At 35.2% G+C, this 15,359-nt stretch overlaps 1 protein-coding gene across 4 annotated transcripts in view; it reads left to right on the plus strand.

Moving 5' to 3' along the window:
• Positions 1-15,359, plus strand: part of CCNY (cyclin Y) — a 268,660-nt gene that overhangs the window by 127,408 nt on the left and 125,893 nt on the right. Inside the window, exon 1 of one of the 4 annotated variants that reach the window (XM_052000563.1) lies at positions 12,966-13,140. The exons of the other annotated variants lie outside the window; for them this stretch is intronic. The gene's annotated coding sequence lies outside the window, so the exon portion shown is untranslated. Of the gene's footprint in view, positions 1-12,965; positions 13,141-15,359 lie in introns of those variants that run through there. 4 annotated transcript variants of the gene reach the window in all.

The raw sequence follows: 15,359 nt of genomic DNA on the forward strand, positions 1-15,359 counted from the left end.
TTATTACCCATGTGACCTTGTGAAGATTACCAGCCAGTCTCAGTTCTTCATCTGTAAAAGGATAGAATTAGATTAGAAGACCTTTAATTATTTGCTTCCAGCTCTGAATCTGTCCATTTCCAGAGAAAGAACTATGGAGTCTGAATGCAGATCAAAATGTACTTTAAAAATTTTTTCTTTTTCTTTTGTCTATGTTTTCTTTTACAACACAACTAATATGGAAATTATGTTTTGCATGACTGCACATGGATCATGTATCTCGAATTGCTTGCCTTTTCAGTGAGGAGAGAGCAGTTGGAAAATAATTTGGAAATCAAAATTTTAAAAAATGTTAGAAAAAAAACAAACATGACCTGTCACTTAAATAATGAAATCTTTGATGCTGCGATCATAGTGCACATGGCTGGTAGGGGCAAAGTGTTGACAATTCTCAGTGTTGAAATTTAGGGTCATATAGTAGAGCTGGAAGGGGCCTTTGAGGCCATTTAGTTTTGCTCTCTCATCTTACAGATAAATTATTGTTATATTTATGTATTAAAAAGAACATTCTGTCCAGGAAATACTTTAGGGAGAGAGTATCTTTGAACTTCATGTATACCATGAGAACAAAAACCTCTTTTCAATTTTGAATCCCACAGCCTAAACTAGACTGTTTACTGCTCATGTCAGCCTTGATTCGTTTTTTATAGCTACCTCTTGCCTTGCCAATTACAGCATGTGCTTCTAGAGGCTTGGGGACATTTCTTCTGCTTTTTGGTGTATACCCCTTTGTTCTCAGGATATCATAGACTCGCTCAGTAAATGCATCACTTTGATATGTCTCATCATTCAGGCACTAATAATGTATTTTTTGGTTCAGTGATTTTTCAATTGTGTGAGACTCTTCGTGACTCTATTTGGGTTTTTCTTAGCAAAGATACTGGAGTGGTTTGCCATTTCTTTATCCAAATCATTTTGCAGATGAAGAAATTAAGGCAAACATAGTTATGTGACTTGCCCAGGGTCACATAATTAGTAAGAGTCAGGGTCTAGATTTGAACTTGTCATACCTTTAACGAACTTAGGCTTTTTCAGGAGAAAATCTGTGTCTCTCTCTGTTCTTCGTCTCCCTCCCTCCTTCTCCCTCCTCCTTTCTTCCCTCTTTCCCCTTTTCTCTTTCCTTTTTTCTCTCTCCTTTCCTTCTCTCTGTCTCTCTCTCTGTCTCTCTCTGTCTCTCTCTGTCTTTCTCTCTCTCTCTCTCTCTCTCTCTCTCTCTCTCTCTCACTCACACACACACACACACACACACACACACACACACGTATATACCAAAGATATGCCAAGTAAATACAAGATAATTTTGGACCAGGAGCAGGCACTAACAGGGATATCAGGGAAAATCTCATGTTGGTGAAGGCTCTTGAACTGGACTTTGAAGGACGCCAGGGATTCTGTGAGAACAGGTCATAAAAATGTCTCTCATTTGTAATAATTTCCCCTTCCTTCCTTAAAAATATAATCTATTTGCTCTAATAAGACCCTATAATCAATGGGTAAAAAAAATATTTGCCAAGTGGATAAGGTGGAAAGAGTTGGTTTTTTGTTTGTTACAAAATACTTCCTCACTTTACAAATAGAGGAAGGTGTGAAAATAAGTTGGAAAAACTCAAAGCTCAAGTGTTTGTAGCTATGGCCAATTCAAACTCAATCAGGAGTGAAGATAAAGCTCTAAAATTATAATGTAATTCAGTAGGAAAATAGAATTTTCACACTTTCACTTGTGCTACTTGCTGTTAGCTCAGAAGCAGGAGTGACTTGCTTTTGTGCAATAAATGCTTCCAGAAGAGTTGTGTAAATTGAATATTTATTAAACAAAGTATTTGCAACTTTTTATAATTAACCATTTTACAAAGTATCTCTGGTGAGAGTGACTATGGATGTGAGCCTGCCATGGCTGTAGAACAGCATTTGAATGGTTACATTGTTAATCCTCTATTATCATGTAATTTCTTCTATTGATGTGTTTTTTTGTTTGTTTTTGGCAAGGTGATTGGGATTAAGTGACATGCTAGTAGAGTTTAAGTAATTTGCCCAGGATCCCATATCTAGTAAATGTCAAATGTTTGAGGCTATATTTGAACTCAGGTCTTCCGGACTCCAAGGGTTACTCTGTCCACTGCACCACCTAGCTGACCTGCAACTGTTAACACTGGGGATGTTTTCTACCCTTTTTGTTGGTATTGAAGATAAACCCCTTGAACTTTGCCCCATATCCAACATTAATCCATTTCTGTAATTGTTCTTATGTTAATATTTTTTATTATTCTGGAAATAAATTGTTATTGCTATTTCTTTATCTATTTGTCACTTTTTGTGAACATTTACATCTTGGTCTAATGTAATGCAGAATTGGTGGATTGAGTTAAAATTCATTTGTAATTACTTGCTTTTGTCTGAGTTCTCTTTGGAATACTTAAGAGTAAATTTCCAGCATCGTTACTATGTCATTTGACTTGGCTAGCACATCAAGTAGTGTAGAGACCTCTTTTTGAAAACTTAGAATACTATTTCTTTCTAAGTCTAAAATGTTTTCCACAAGGATTGTAATGTAAGTTTATTGAAGGTTTTTTTTTTTTCTTCCTTTTTTGGACTTTCTGCTCACAGTACCAGCACTAGTTGAAGTAAACGCTTATTAAATTCATATTTATTTGGGTAGTGTGGTGGATAGGAGACTGGCCTTGGAGTCAGGAGGACCTGAATTAAAATATGACTTCAAACATTTGATACTTGCTAGCTATGTGACCCTGAGCAAACTACTTAAACCCAATCACCTCACACACACAAAATAATATTGTTGCTCATCTAAATGTACATATTTCTTATCCCGAAGGATTAAAACTTGTTTATTCTTGGGATGGGCTAGCCAAGAAATACTGTATATCGATCAGGATTTACTTTAAATAGTGTGTGTGTGTGTGTGTGTGTGTGTGTGTGTGTGTGTGTGTGTATGTATGTGTGTGTGTGTGTGTGTATATATATATATATATATATATATATATATATATATATAAAATATATTAAAAAAATCAAGATCACAGCAAAATGAAATGATAGACGTTGCAGTAAAATGACAAATGTTGGAAAGGACGTGGGGAAAATAAGAAATTAATATGCTTTTGATAGAATTGTGAACTGCTCCAGCCATTCTGGAGAGAAATTTAAAACTATACCCAAAGAACTATAAAACTGCATATCCTTGGACAAAGTAATAATACTATTAGGTTTGTATCCCAAAGAGATTTTTTTTAAAAAAGGAAAAAGATATATATGTTCATAAATATTTATAATGGCTCCTTTTGTGGTTGTAAAAAATGAGAAATTGAGTGGATGCCCATCAGTTGGGGAATGGATGAACATGATGTGGTATGTGATTATGATGAAATACTATTGTGCCAAAAGAAATGAGCAGGATGATGTCAGAAAAACTTGGAAAAACTTAATATGAACTGATACTGAATGAAATAATCAGAACCAAGAAAATGATGATCAACTGTGAATGACATAGCTTTTCTTAGGAATACAGTAATGTAAGACAGTTCTCAAAGACACATGATGAAAAGTGCTTTCCAGAGAAGGAACTGATGAAGTCGGAATCCAGATCAAAGCATAGTTTTAAAGATCTTTCCTTTTCTTTTACTTTTTCATCTTTTTTCCTCACATGATTAACATGGAAATATGTTTTGCATGACTGCAGATGTAAAATCTATATCAAATTGCTTGCTTTCTCAAGGAAGGGGAGGAGAAGGAAGGAAGAGAATTTTGAATTCAAAATTAAAAAAAATATTACATGTAATTGGAAAGAGAAAATTAAAAATATTACTGGAAAAAAGTCAAGCACAGAAAGTAAAATCAGGATTGAGTAAATCTGGTTTTGTCTTTTAAGTTAGATAATCCTTAATTTTGGAAGCTTTTTTGGCATAGTGAAGGTTACGTGGCATATTAAAGGGCTCTGAAGCTAGGAGTTAGGAAGATTTCTATTCAAAACTGAAAATTAGTGGTCATGGGGATACTGGACCATTTATTCCATCTTTCCTTACCTCAGATGAGTATCTAGGATCAAGCTATGGATGAGCAGTTAGGGTGATAGAGTTTCCATACTAAGTATTCCTCATGAATGAAATCACATATCTTTCATGATTTTGATATAAACACAATGGTTGTCATGACTACAAATGGGAATATTCTTTTTTGGAAATTAATTTCCTAATTTTCTTCATGCACATTGTTCCCCTCCTACAAGAATGAATAGTAGAATGTGAAAGAAGAAGGGCCACTAAGTGGCCAGATAGGTGAGATTAGTTTATTTGGAGTTAAGAAGATCTGAATTCAAATCTTGCCATAGACTCTTACTATTTGATCATGGGCAAGTCAATTAATCTGTCTCATTTTTAGTTTCCTCAAATGTAAAATGGAAATAATATTATCACCTACTTTCTAGGGTTGATGTGAAGATTAAATGAAATAAATATGTTTTTTAAATAGCTTTTAATAGTTACAAGTTATATGTATAGGTAATTTTACAGCATTGACAGTTGCCAGACCTTTTGTTCCAATTTTTCCCCTCCTTCCCCCAACCTCCTCCCCTAGATGTCAGGATGACCAGTAGATGTTAAATATATTAAAGTATAAATTACATATACAATAAGTATACATGACCAAACCGTTTTGCTGTTAAATTGGATGCTGAAATATTGTATAATTAGCCTGTGGAGGAAATTCAAAATGCAAGCAGGCAAAAATAGAGGGATTGGGAATTCAATGTAATGGTTCTTAGTCATCTCCCAGAGTTCTTTCACTGGGAGATGGTAGCTGGTTCAGTTCATTACTGCTCCATTGGAACTGATTTGGTTCATCTCATTGCTGAGGATGGCCAGGTCCATCAGAATTGATCATCATATAGTATTGTTGTTGAAGTATATAATGATCTCCTGGCCCTGCTCGTTTCACTCAACATCAGTTCATGTAAGTCTTTTCAGGCCTTTCTGAAATCATCCTGTTGGTCATTTCTTACCGAACAATATTATATTCCATAATATTCATATACCACAATTTATTCAGCCATTCTCCATCTGATGTGCATCTACTCAGTTTCCAGTTTCTGGCCACTACGAAGAGGGCTGCCACAAACATTCTTGCACATACAGATCCCTTTCCCTTCTTTATGATCTCTTTGGAGATATAAGCCTAGTAGAAACACTGCTGGATCAAAGAGTATGCACAGTTTGATAACTTTTTGAGTATAGTTCCAAATTGCTCTCCAGAATGGTTGGATTATTCACAATTCCACCAACAATGTATCAGTGTCCCTGTTTTCCCATATCCCCTCCAGCATTCCACATTATCTTTTCCTATCATTCTAGCCAGTCTGACAGGTGTGTAGTGGTATCTCAAAATTTTTAAATTTGCATTTCTCTGATTAATAATGAGATAAATATTACTATTAAAGACATTTGCAGTGCTCTTGTGTAGGAAAATAAAGGCTAATTTTTATATTACTTACAGTTTACCAAAAAAAAAAAAACTATTATAAGGCAGATATTATAATAATTCTCATTTTACAGCTGGGAAAACTGAGTTTTACTTGCCCAGGAATCATGCAAGACAAAGCCCTAAGTCAAGGTTTTTGGAAATTGTATTTCTGAAATTTGGTTTTCCAGTGGATATCCCAAGGTTGTCATGTGGTGGGTTGGTTTATTGATAAAGAGAACTGAGAAGAGATCTCATGGATTTTCTAATCTAATCTTCTCATACTTAGGGAACTGAAGAGCTGAGGGGTTATGACTCAATCTGGGTCTCCCAACTCTCACTCGAGTCTACTTTCCATTCCATTTCCATTCCATAATTCTCATCATAGTATGTAAGAGCCAGCATCTTTCTCTTTGGAGGTCTGCATTTTCTGCATTAGTTTAGAATTCTATAAAAAAAGTGTTTAGAATTTTCAGTGTGAATAATATTCTCTCATTGTGAAAAAACTGACACCATTTCCTCCTATTAAGATATTATATTTGTTCTAATGGTACAAGATGCTCATTTTCCTATAAAAAGCATTGGGAACAATTTCATTTTTTTGGGATAATTCTTTTTAGCAGAAATTTCAGGGGAAATATATAAATATTAGTATCTGTGAGATTAAGTGACTTACCCAGGGACATATCAACATATGTTAGAGGCAGGATTTGAATTTGGATCTTCTGGCTCTGAGTTCAGCTCTATATTTACTGTTTCATGCTGTATATCAGGTGTACATGAATGCACATGCACACATTAAATTTTAAATACTGTCCTCCTTCTTTAAAGTATATTAACATTCTGTCTTCTGGTAGTTCTTTCTCTCCCTCCCTACCTCCCCCCCCCCCCAAACACCTAATGCTATGCATGTATTTTATTTTTAATAGTATTTAATTTTCCAATTATGTGTTAAGATAATTTTGAATATGACATTTTTAAAATGACATTTTGAATTCCAATTTTTTCTCCCTCTCTCTATTCCCTCATCCCCAAGACAGCAAATAATCTTATTATATATGTTATAAATGCTAATACAATGTAGTAAACTCCTGATGACTCTTTCTGGATAACTTGACTAATGGTGATGACTATTTTTGTAAAATGAAATAGTGATAAGAGAGCTAGCTTTAGAGTCAAGATGAATTTGAGCCCTACTTTTGCTTCATATAGGCCATGTCACTGTAGCTAAGCCACTTCATTTCTTATTACCCTGGGTAGCTTTCTAAAACAAGTTTCAGAGCCCATATGGATTCCCATTGGTAGAGGACCCTTCTTTGCCCCAATGGTTTTCCTATTCTAATGTTTTTTTTACATTTTTTCCTTGTAACATAATATTGTTAGAATACACATTATTAAGCCATTATAATTAATAGTAATGAGGATTCCATTAGAATTGTGGGCTTGTTGGGTAGTGATTTATGTTAATTTCATTTTTTTCCTTCTAGTATTTAGAAGAAGAATCAACCAAAAAAATAAAAAATAAAAACAAAAACAGTGACACAGAGCAGAAAGAATGTTACAAGCCAACTTCATATTGTAATCCTAACATAGACTTTGATTAGAGGTTTGGTATTTTTTTGGAAATGTTTTAAGGCTAGGAAAGTCTGGCTGGAAGGCCAGAATAATGCCATCAGGTTATTATGTTGTCTCCCTCTGTCTGAAATGTGGCTTGGAATATAACAGGTTCAGGGGAAAGGGATCAGTGTGTATTTTTGCTGGTCTTCATGAATTAGTCATAACCTCTCATAACACTGAGGAAAAAGGTTCTCTTCATAACTTTGATGAGTCAAGCTGCTTCTTTGTTAGAAGGCTGGCTGTCAACTTGAGTTTGCCCCTTTTCATAATTTTGAGACTGCAAATACTTATATTTGAATGCAGATTTTGAGGGACAAGCAGCTTTTGGAAGCAAAGCCATCAATCATCTAAGGTGATTCCTTTGGACTTATTTAGAGGCATTCTTTCCTGCTCTCCCCCCTCCTTTGTGTTTTCTCCTTATGTTACCCTTTCTCCCTCCCTTTGATCAAAACCAAACAAAACAAAAACCTTTGGTAGCCTGTAAAATATTGCTTTTTTGCACTAATCAAGCTTTTGGAGAAAACAAAACTTTAATGTTTCTAGAAGAAAACTTCATAATTTCTTTTCCTCATAGCTGAATTCTTATTTTCTTCCATCCTTTGAGAGTAGTTATATCTGATTGACACTTGAATTCATTCTTGATTTCCTTGTTGAACAGATACCCTCCATGAAGGCAGAGTGCAATCTTTTCATGATGCCTTTATTGAGTGTGATTCTTACCTATATTTTCTCATAACTCTTCTATAAAGTATTCAGCTAACATTTGGTAGGCCTTCCCCCGCTCCAGACTTCTTTCAATAATGTATCTTGAATTGATTGTCCTTTTTGTCATTCTCACTATATGTTGAGACTAGATTGTTTTTTCCCTATCATTTGTGTCTTCAGCCACGGCTTTTGTATTTCTTCTTTTTCCCTCCTCCTCCTCCCCACCTTTTTCCTCCTCCTCTTTTCCCTTTCACTTCTCTTTCTCCTTCCCTCTTCCTCTTCCTCCTCCTCTTCATTTTTCTCCTCTTCTCTTTTCGTCCTCCTCCTTCCTTCTTCCTTCATCATCATCATCACCACCATCAAAGCAATAATAATAGCAACAACACTAATAATAGAATTTATGTCACTCAGGTTTTCAATATGCTTTACATGTTATCTCATTTCATCCTCAAAAACAAAAACAAAAAACAAAAAACAAGAGACATGTTTTATCCTTACCACCAATTTCAAAATAATTAAATGGAAGTTAGAAATTATTTGTTCACAATTACACAAGCATTGATGATGTACAGTATTTGAACTCAGATCTTTCTAATTCTAAATCCAATAACAATCTGTCCACTGCTGGATTTAGCTTCAGCTTCATTCTAAGGGGGGAAAAAAAACACTTAACATTTAGAACCTTTTAGAAATAGAATGAGCAATCTCCATAAGTCATAAGTTCATCATCACAGAAGTATTCAAAGGAAGTCTGCATGGCTGCTTGTCAGGGAATTTGCACAGGACATCGACTCAATATACATAGATTTTTAAATGCAAATGATTGTTAGAAACTTGCTGTAGCCTGAAGCATAACTATACCCACTGCCTTTCCATTTTCCTTTGAGCTAAATGTTTTTTATTCTTTGCAGATCATAGTATCCATTTTTCATATTACCTGGCAAATATTGTTGTCTAATGATGGGCCTGTGTGGTGAGAAGCTTCAGATCATTGAAAGCAATACAGTCAGTCAATAAAGATTTATTAGGCTCCTACTATGTGCTGGGTACTGTATTTATATAAAGAAAGATTAAAGACAATCCCTGCTCTCAAGGAGCTGCAAACAACTATGTACTACATAAGCTACATCCAGAAGAAGATGGTAATAATCAACAGAGGAAAGGCATTAGAATTAAGGGGGATCAAGAGGGGCTTCTTGAAGCAGATGGGATTTTAGCTGAAACTTGAAGCTAGAAAAGCTGGGAGAGAGAGGTAAGGAAGGAGGAGAGTTTCTGTTTATTCTATAGGAGTTTTGACTATCCAAATTTTGTTAGAAGGAATTTTTACTATAGATCCTAGGAATCCTAGAATGATTCTTAGTTTAGTAGCCCAGTAATTTGTAAAGTGTCTTGAAAATTCTTGGATCCATTTTAAACTACTAGAAGAAAGAAGTACTTTAGAGGGAATGAGAATTATTACCTTCTTCCCTTCCCTAAAGCCTGGGAGGATGTGGTAATATCATGAATATCAGTATTTTATTTCTAAAGAATATAAAAAAATTTTGGGGGGGTAAGGGAAAAGTGTTTTCTTCTTAGTGGTAGAACAATTATTATTAACTGGTAGGCAGCTGGATGGTACAGTGGATAGAGCATTGGGCCTGGAGTCAGGAAGACTTGCTTTCCTTCCTGAATTCAGATTTGGCCTTAGAAACTTACTGTGTGACCCTGGACAAGTCACTTATTCCTCATTTATAAAATGAACTGACAAAATTACTTTAATATCTTCGCCAAGAAAATCCCAAATGGGATGTGATTGAAAAAAATAGCTATTACCTGTAGTCCCTGAACTTAAAAACAAACAACAAAAAAACAGATGGTAGTATTTCCCTTTCCCGTTTCCTTTTCTTTTTTAACTTTAGGCATTTGAGAACATTGTTCTGAGAAGTCCATAGACTTCAACAAACTGCCAAAGTGGGTTCTGACACAAAAAAAGGATTAAGAACTTTTACTTTAGAGAATATTGCTGTTACAAATTATGGACATAGGAAGTGGGTTGAACTGAGAGATGCCTTTTCAACATAAGCCACTATGTCTTTCTGACACTGTATTGCCCTGTGATTCAGTATCCCCCACTATTTGCAGAGCTTCTTGGCTCCCTTTTATTTTTAGAACCTAGACACGTATTCCTAAAACCTTCATCCATAAAGAGTTCCTCACTTCTTGATTTTAGCTCTACCTAAGCTAATATCCTTTGCTCCAAACTCACTTATTACTTTGGACTGTTAGGATTTTTGTTTTTCAGGGTGTACTTTAAAATTCCAGCTGGTTCTTCCATCTCTTCATTAACTCATTTTCCTTAGTGCATCTCTTGCTCCAAAGAATTGTGTTGTGATGAACATTGTGTAAATGTTGGAGGACTTATCTTTGAGCTTGGGCAACTCTCTTAATCTGTATGTTTTAATTTTCGAGTATACAGTAAATGAGATGGCCTCTAAGATCTTTTCCAGGATCATGTAACTTTGGAAAAATGAAAGGATTTGATTTGACTTTCTGTTGCCCTTTCCATATGTGAGATGTGATGAATCAAATCATTGACTTAATGATGACTTTTGCTCACTTAAAGTGGTAGGAAGGAAGTTCTATAATGGTGGTTGAGGGAGAGTTATTTTGATACTTTTCCTTTGCACTTCTTTTAGCTTTATTTTAGAATATTCCATTTGTATTTCTTATCAATATTTATGTTAGCAATATTGCTTATCATCTTTCATATTCTGGGCTGCTTATGATTTCTGGCTATTTATTACATAGTTATTAAAATTTCTAAGTACTTAAAATTGATTTACTGATCTTTCTTTCCCCTCCTTTCTCTTCATATTTTCTGGAAACCAGTGGCCTGTACTTAAAACAACAACAACAACAACAAAACCTAGAGCTTAAAATTTTCTGGCCCAAAGTATTATATTTGTCATCGCCTAGTAGTTTAGGTTTGAAAAGCGAGCACAAAAAGTTATTGGTTTCTTCTTAGATATCGTGCCTATGGTCTGTGAAAGCTGTTATCTGGTAGATAATGATATCTCTAGTCTGTAACTGAGACACAGTGTTATGGTATAAGCAACTCAGTTTCCCACTTATGTATAAGTATCTAATAACCAGTATCAGGAACCTGATTTTTCAAATATATGCTCATAGTGACTTCCAATATATGCTCAATTCAATAGGCATTTATTAAGTGAGCACTATGTGCTGGGCTTTACATTCCCTGGTGTTCAAAATAAAGACAGAAGGGAAAAGCGATCCTTCCCATCAAGAACCTTCCATTCTGCCATATTCATTTTATAAGTAGAATTGCCCTTGGAGATATACTTGTTCTAAAAAAGCTCATTTATTAAAATTTTAATATAGATCATATTTCCTACATAATATATATTAAGTGAAGGTAATATAAAAAGTAAGGAAAATGGTAATATATCTCCAAGTAGCATAACATTTCAAAAGTGTGAGAAAATAATTTTTAACTTTCTTCCCAGTTATGCCTAATCTAATCCTAGTTTTCTCTTGGTGTTTATGTAGAACATAAGCCTAATTCACCTTGAGATTTTTATAAAATAGACCTTCCCAGAACTTGTCAACAGCTCCCTGGATTTTCTGCAATGTTTTCAGGTGTAAAAAGTCCCACAATTCTTTCGTCTACTTTGCCTTTTTATCTGTAATTGCTTTCCCCACCATTTCTAGGGCACGGAAGTTTTCTTCTCTGCACTTTTTTGGCAGTGTGAGAGCTCTGGGGTTCCACTTTTTCTCTTCTTCCATGATGAGAAACAGATAGAGCACATGTGACTTTGTTCTATGTTTGCAGTGGTGTCCTTTACTCAGTAAGAAAAAGGACTTTTCCTCCATCGACTTGGCTCTCTTATTATAGCTCTCTTGTATTTAGAATCGGGGTTGTAATGATTCTAGTCTCGACCTGGGAGTTAGTAAGCTTTAATTCTAATTCTAACTCAATAATTGTGTGATTTTTGGCAAAGCACCTAAACTCTCTGCACCTTAGCCGACTCATCTGTAAAATTATTTTGGATTAGGTGAACAGTGAGGTTCATTTCAAGACTAAAATCCAGTAATCTTAAATTCTATTGACTATTTAATAGAGATAAAGTGGTGAAAATGGAAAGACTGACTCTGGTTTCAAATCTCCCCTCTCCCCCATATCAGTTCCTACATATGTAGGAAATCACTCAATCTCTCAAAACCTCAGAATATCATAGGAAAATGGGGGGAGAAGGATTGCTGTAGACTAGGGCTTCTTAAACTGTATGAGGGGAGTTAGGAAATTATGATTTATTATCAGTAAATGTTTGATTTATATACCCGTTTTGGTATACTTATATATCCAGTATTACATAAAAATTTCTCTGGCAAAAAGGGTTCTTGAGTGGAAGAAGTTTAAGAAGCCCTGGTTTAGCTCTGGGATCATGTTCTTCTATAGATTTATGATTTATGAATTAACTCACCAGTCATGTTTCTATTGACTTGCTTAGTTATGACTTAAGTGGGCATCCTGCTTGCTTACAAGCTCAAGAGTTGCTTGAGGAGTTCTGGACAGTCCACTATAGTTGCAATGAGAATTCCTGGAAAGCTCTTTTGAAAAAGTGACTTATGGGGAGAATCTCCTATTCCCCATAGATACTCAGAATTCAAAAGCCTTATGAAAGCTTATGAAAGCCAGATGGAAAATCCATGTTCTCCTAAAGATAGAGTCTCTGGGGAACACTTCCCACTCATAACCTTGACCATGAGCTTAGATGACCTGATCTACATGTTTAAACACATGCTGGGAGCTGAAAATAGAAATATGGGTTATACTTTGGGGGAGCAATGGGAGTGACAAAGGGATCTTTCAGAGAAATGATTTTAGAATTCCTATTTCCCTATTAGGATCCCTGCCAAGAAGAAGAAAGGTAACTAACAGCGGGGCAAGTGGTTCTCTATGTTGGAAAAGGGAATAGAGAGAGAGAGGAGAGAGGAGAGAGAGCGCACGAGTGCACAGGGGCTGTTCTAGAACTCTGATAACAAAGGAAGACATTAAACACAGAGGAGGGGAGAACTTACTGTGAGGTGTCAGCAAAGTTGAGCAATGAAGTAAGATTTGGTGAAATTCTAGTAGTAGCAGGAAAATGGCAGCCTCCTAAATTTCGTTGACATCCTTCCTACTAAGGCTTTCCTTCTCAGGGACAGGGACTATGCCCTATTTCTTAGGGATCTTCCTATGTGCAGCAATGTCCTCTTTTGTCTGACATCATGGGGAATGAGGTGCATCGTTGAATTTTCCAGAAGGCAGAAGTATGGTTTTTCTTCCCCCAATTATTAAAAATTTAATTATCTTTAACCTTTAGTTACTTTTAGACTGGACTTGGGATTTCCCAAGTATAGGGCACTTGGCACTGCTTCTGTAACTTAAAATCTTTTTTTTTTCTTTTTTTTTGCCTGGGACACTGAGATTTAAGTGGATTGCTCAGTTGTGGCCAATTTGTGTCAAAGGTGGTATTTGAACCAAGACTGGTAGGTCTGTTTCTAACCCTGATACCATTCTATGCCTCAATATTTAACCCTGTTTATATAAATATTTCTCAGATGGATTTATTCATTTCCCTGTTTTTTTTCCAAGAGTGAATATAATATAATTTAACATTTTCTTGATGACTAAGAGGGACGTTTATGAACATTAGACGTCGTGCTATACTGAAATATTGAGATTCCCAGGCTTGGTGTAATTTATAGGACTATTTGACTGTTCATTGTAGTTTATAAGATCTTGTTTTCACTTAAAAAAATCCAAATCAAATCTTTTTGAGTTTCTTCTCCTACTATCTAGCTGTCAACTATTGATTATTTCCATTGTCATTGTGTGTCCTTCTAATGTCCGTTCCTGGTTGTGTTTTTGGCACAGGTTCTCCCCTCTTTTTCCATTTTTTTTGTTTCATTCTTCTGTGGATTGGGAAATCAGATAGTTAAGCTTTTTAAAAATAAAAGTAATAATAGTTTTGGAAGGATCCTCCCTTATAGGGTACAATGGAATGAGCACTAGATTGGTGTTTGGCGTCAGAAGATCTGATCCTGACTCTTATATTTAGTGGTTCTGTGACCCAGGGCATGTCACTTACTGGCTGAACCTCAGTTTCCTCTTCTGGAAAATGAATTTATGTGGGAAATAGTACTTATGTAGTTTACAGAGTAGGGTAGTTGTAAGGAAACTACTTTGTAAACCTTGAAGTGCTATATAAATATGAGTTATTATGACAACAACAACTACTTTTGTGGCTGCTATTGCTATGCCTTATGGCTTCCTTTCTGGGCTTTAACTTTATTCTGAATGATCAAGGTTGTTTAACAGTTGACTTTTAGACAAATGAGATGCTGCTGGACTTCCTCCACAGATGGATGATAAAGTATCATTGAGTCCAAAATGCGTTTTTCCTTTTTACTTCCAGAAATCCAAAGTGAAACCAGTTTAGCCTGAGTTGCTTCTTTTGGCAATGTTATTTAGAAGCACAGGAGGGTCATCCGCTCTCAGAAGTAAGCTTTTGTAAGGGAAATACTGTTGATAGGACCCCCAGGAAAGAGGGCACTGGCAGTGTCAAAAGGAGGCTCTTGTACAGAAAGAGAAAGAACATAATTTCAAAGGACTCTTGGCAGTTCTGAAGCTATAGAGGGCCTTGTGGTCAGGAACTTCCTGAGTAGCAATAAAGAATTCAGAAAGAAGGCAGAAAGGAATAGGGTGTGTGTGTGGGGTATGTAACAATAAATTAGTGAAACACGGAGGAAATTATATGAGAAAGGAAGGCTTGGGCATGGAAATTCCAGTGTTTTTTCAGCTAAATGGGAAAAATAGTACTAAGGAAAGATTTTTCCCCTTATTCTCATATATGATTCCTGAAATGGGATATAATTATAATTTTGCTGTTGTCCACATCCTAGACTAAGCATTTCCTTCCACTCCACCTTGCTCCCCACTCCCATTGCCCTCTGCTAGTCTATAGTATGTTACACATAATAGATATCCAGTGAATATTTCTGGATTAAGTAATTGATTTCATGGAGTAGCAATATAGAGTAATGGATTTATTTGGTGGCAAGTAAAAGTCTTTCTTCCCAATATGATTTGAAAGGAAAGTAATTTGATTTAAGATAAAGAAAATGTGTGTGTGTGTGTGTGTGTGTGTAGTAAATACACATATTAAATGCATAATGGAGTACATTAAATAAATTATGAGTAATATGTAGTATAATATAGTATTTTGTGGTATATATATATTATATATGCATATGTACTATATTATATAGTATACAGTGCACATATACTATAATATAGTATATATACATATAGTATATACATATAATTGTATATACATACTATAGTGTCCAACTACTTAAACTGTAGTTCATGACTCCATATGGGATCTTGTAACTGAATGTGTGGGTCATAAAATTATGATTTATTATAAGTGAATGTTTGATTTGTATACCTGTTTTATATAACTATATACCCAAGGTTATGTAAA

This window comes from Antechinus flavipes, chromosome 5 (genome assembly GCF_016432865.1).
Source record: "Antechinus flavipes isolate AdamAnt ecotype Samford, QLD, Australia chromosome 5, AdamAnt_v2, whole genome shotgun sequence".
Taxonomy (NCBI): domain Eukaryota; kingdom Metazoa; phylum Chordata; class Mammalia; order Dasyuromorphia; family Dasyuridae; genus Antechinus; species Antechinus flavipes.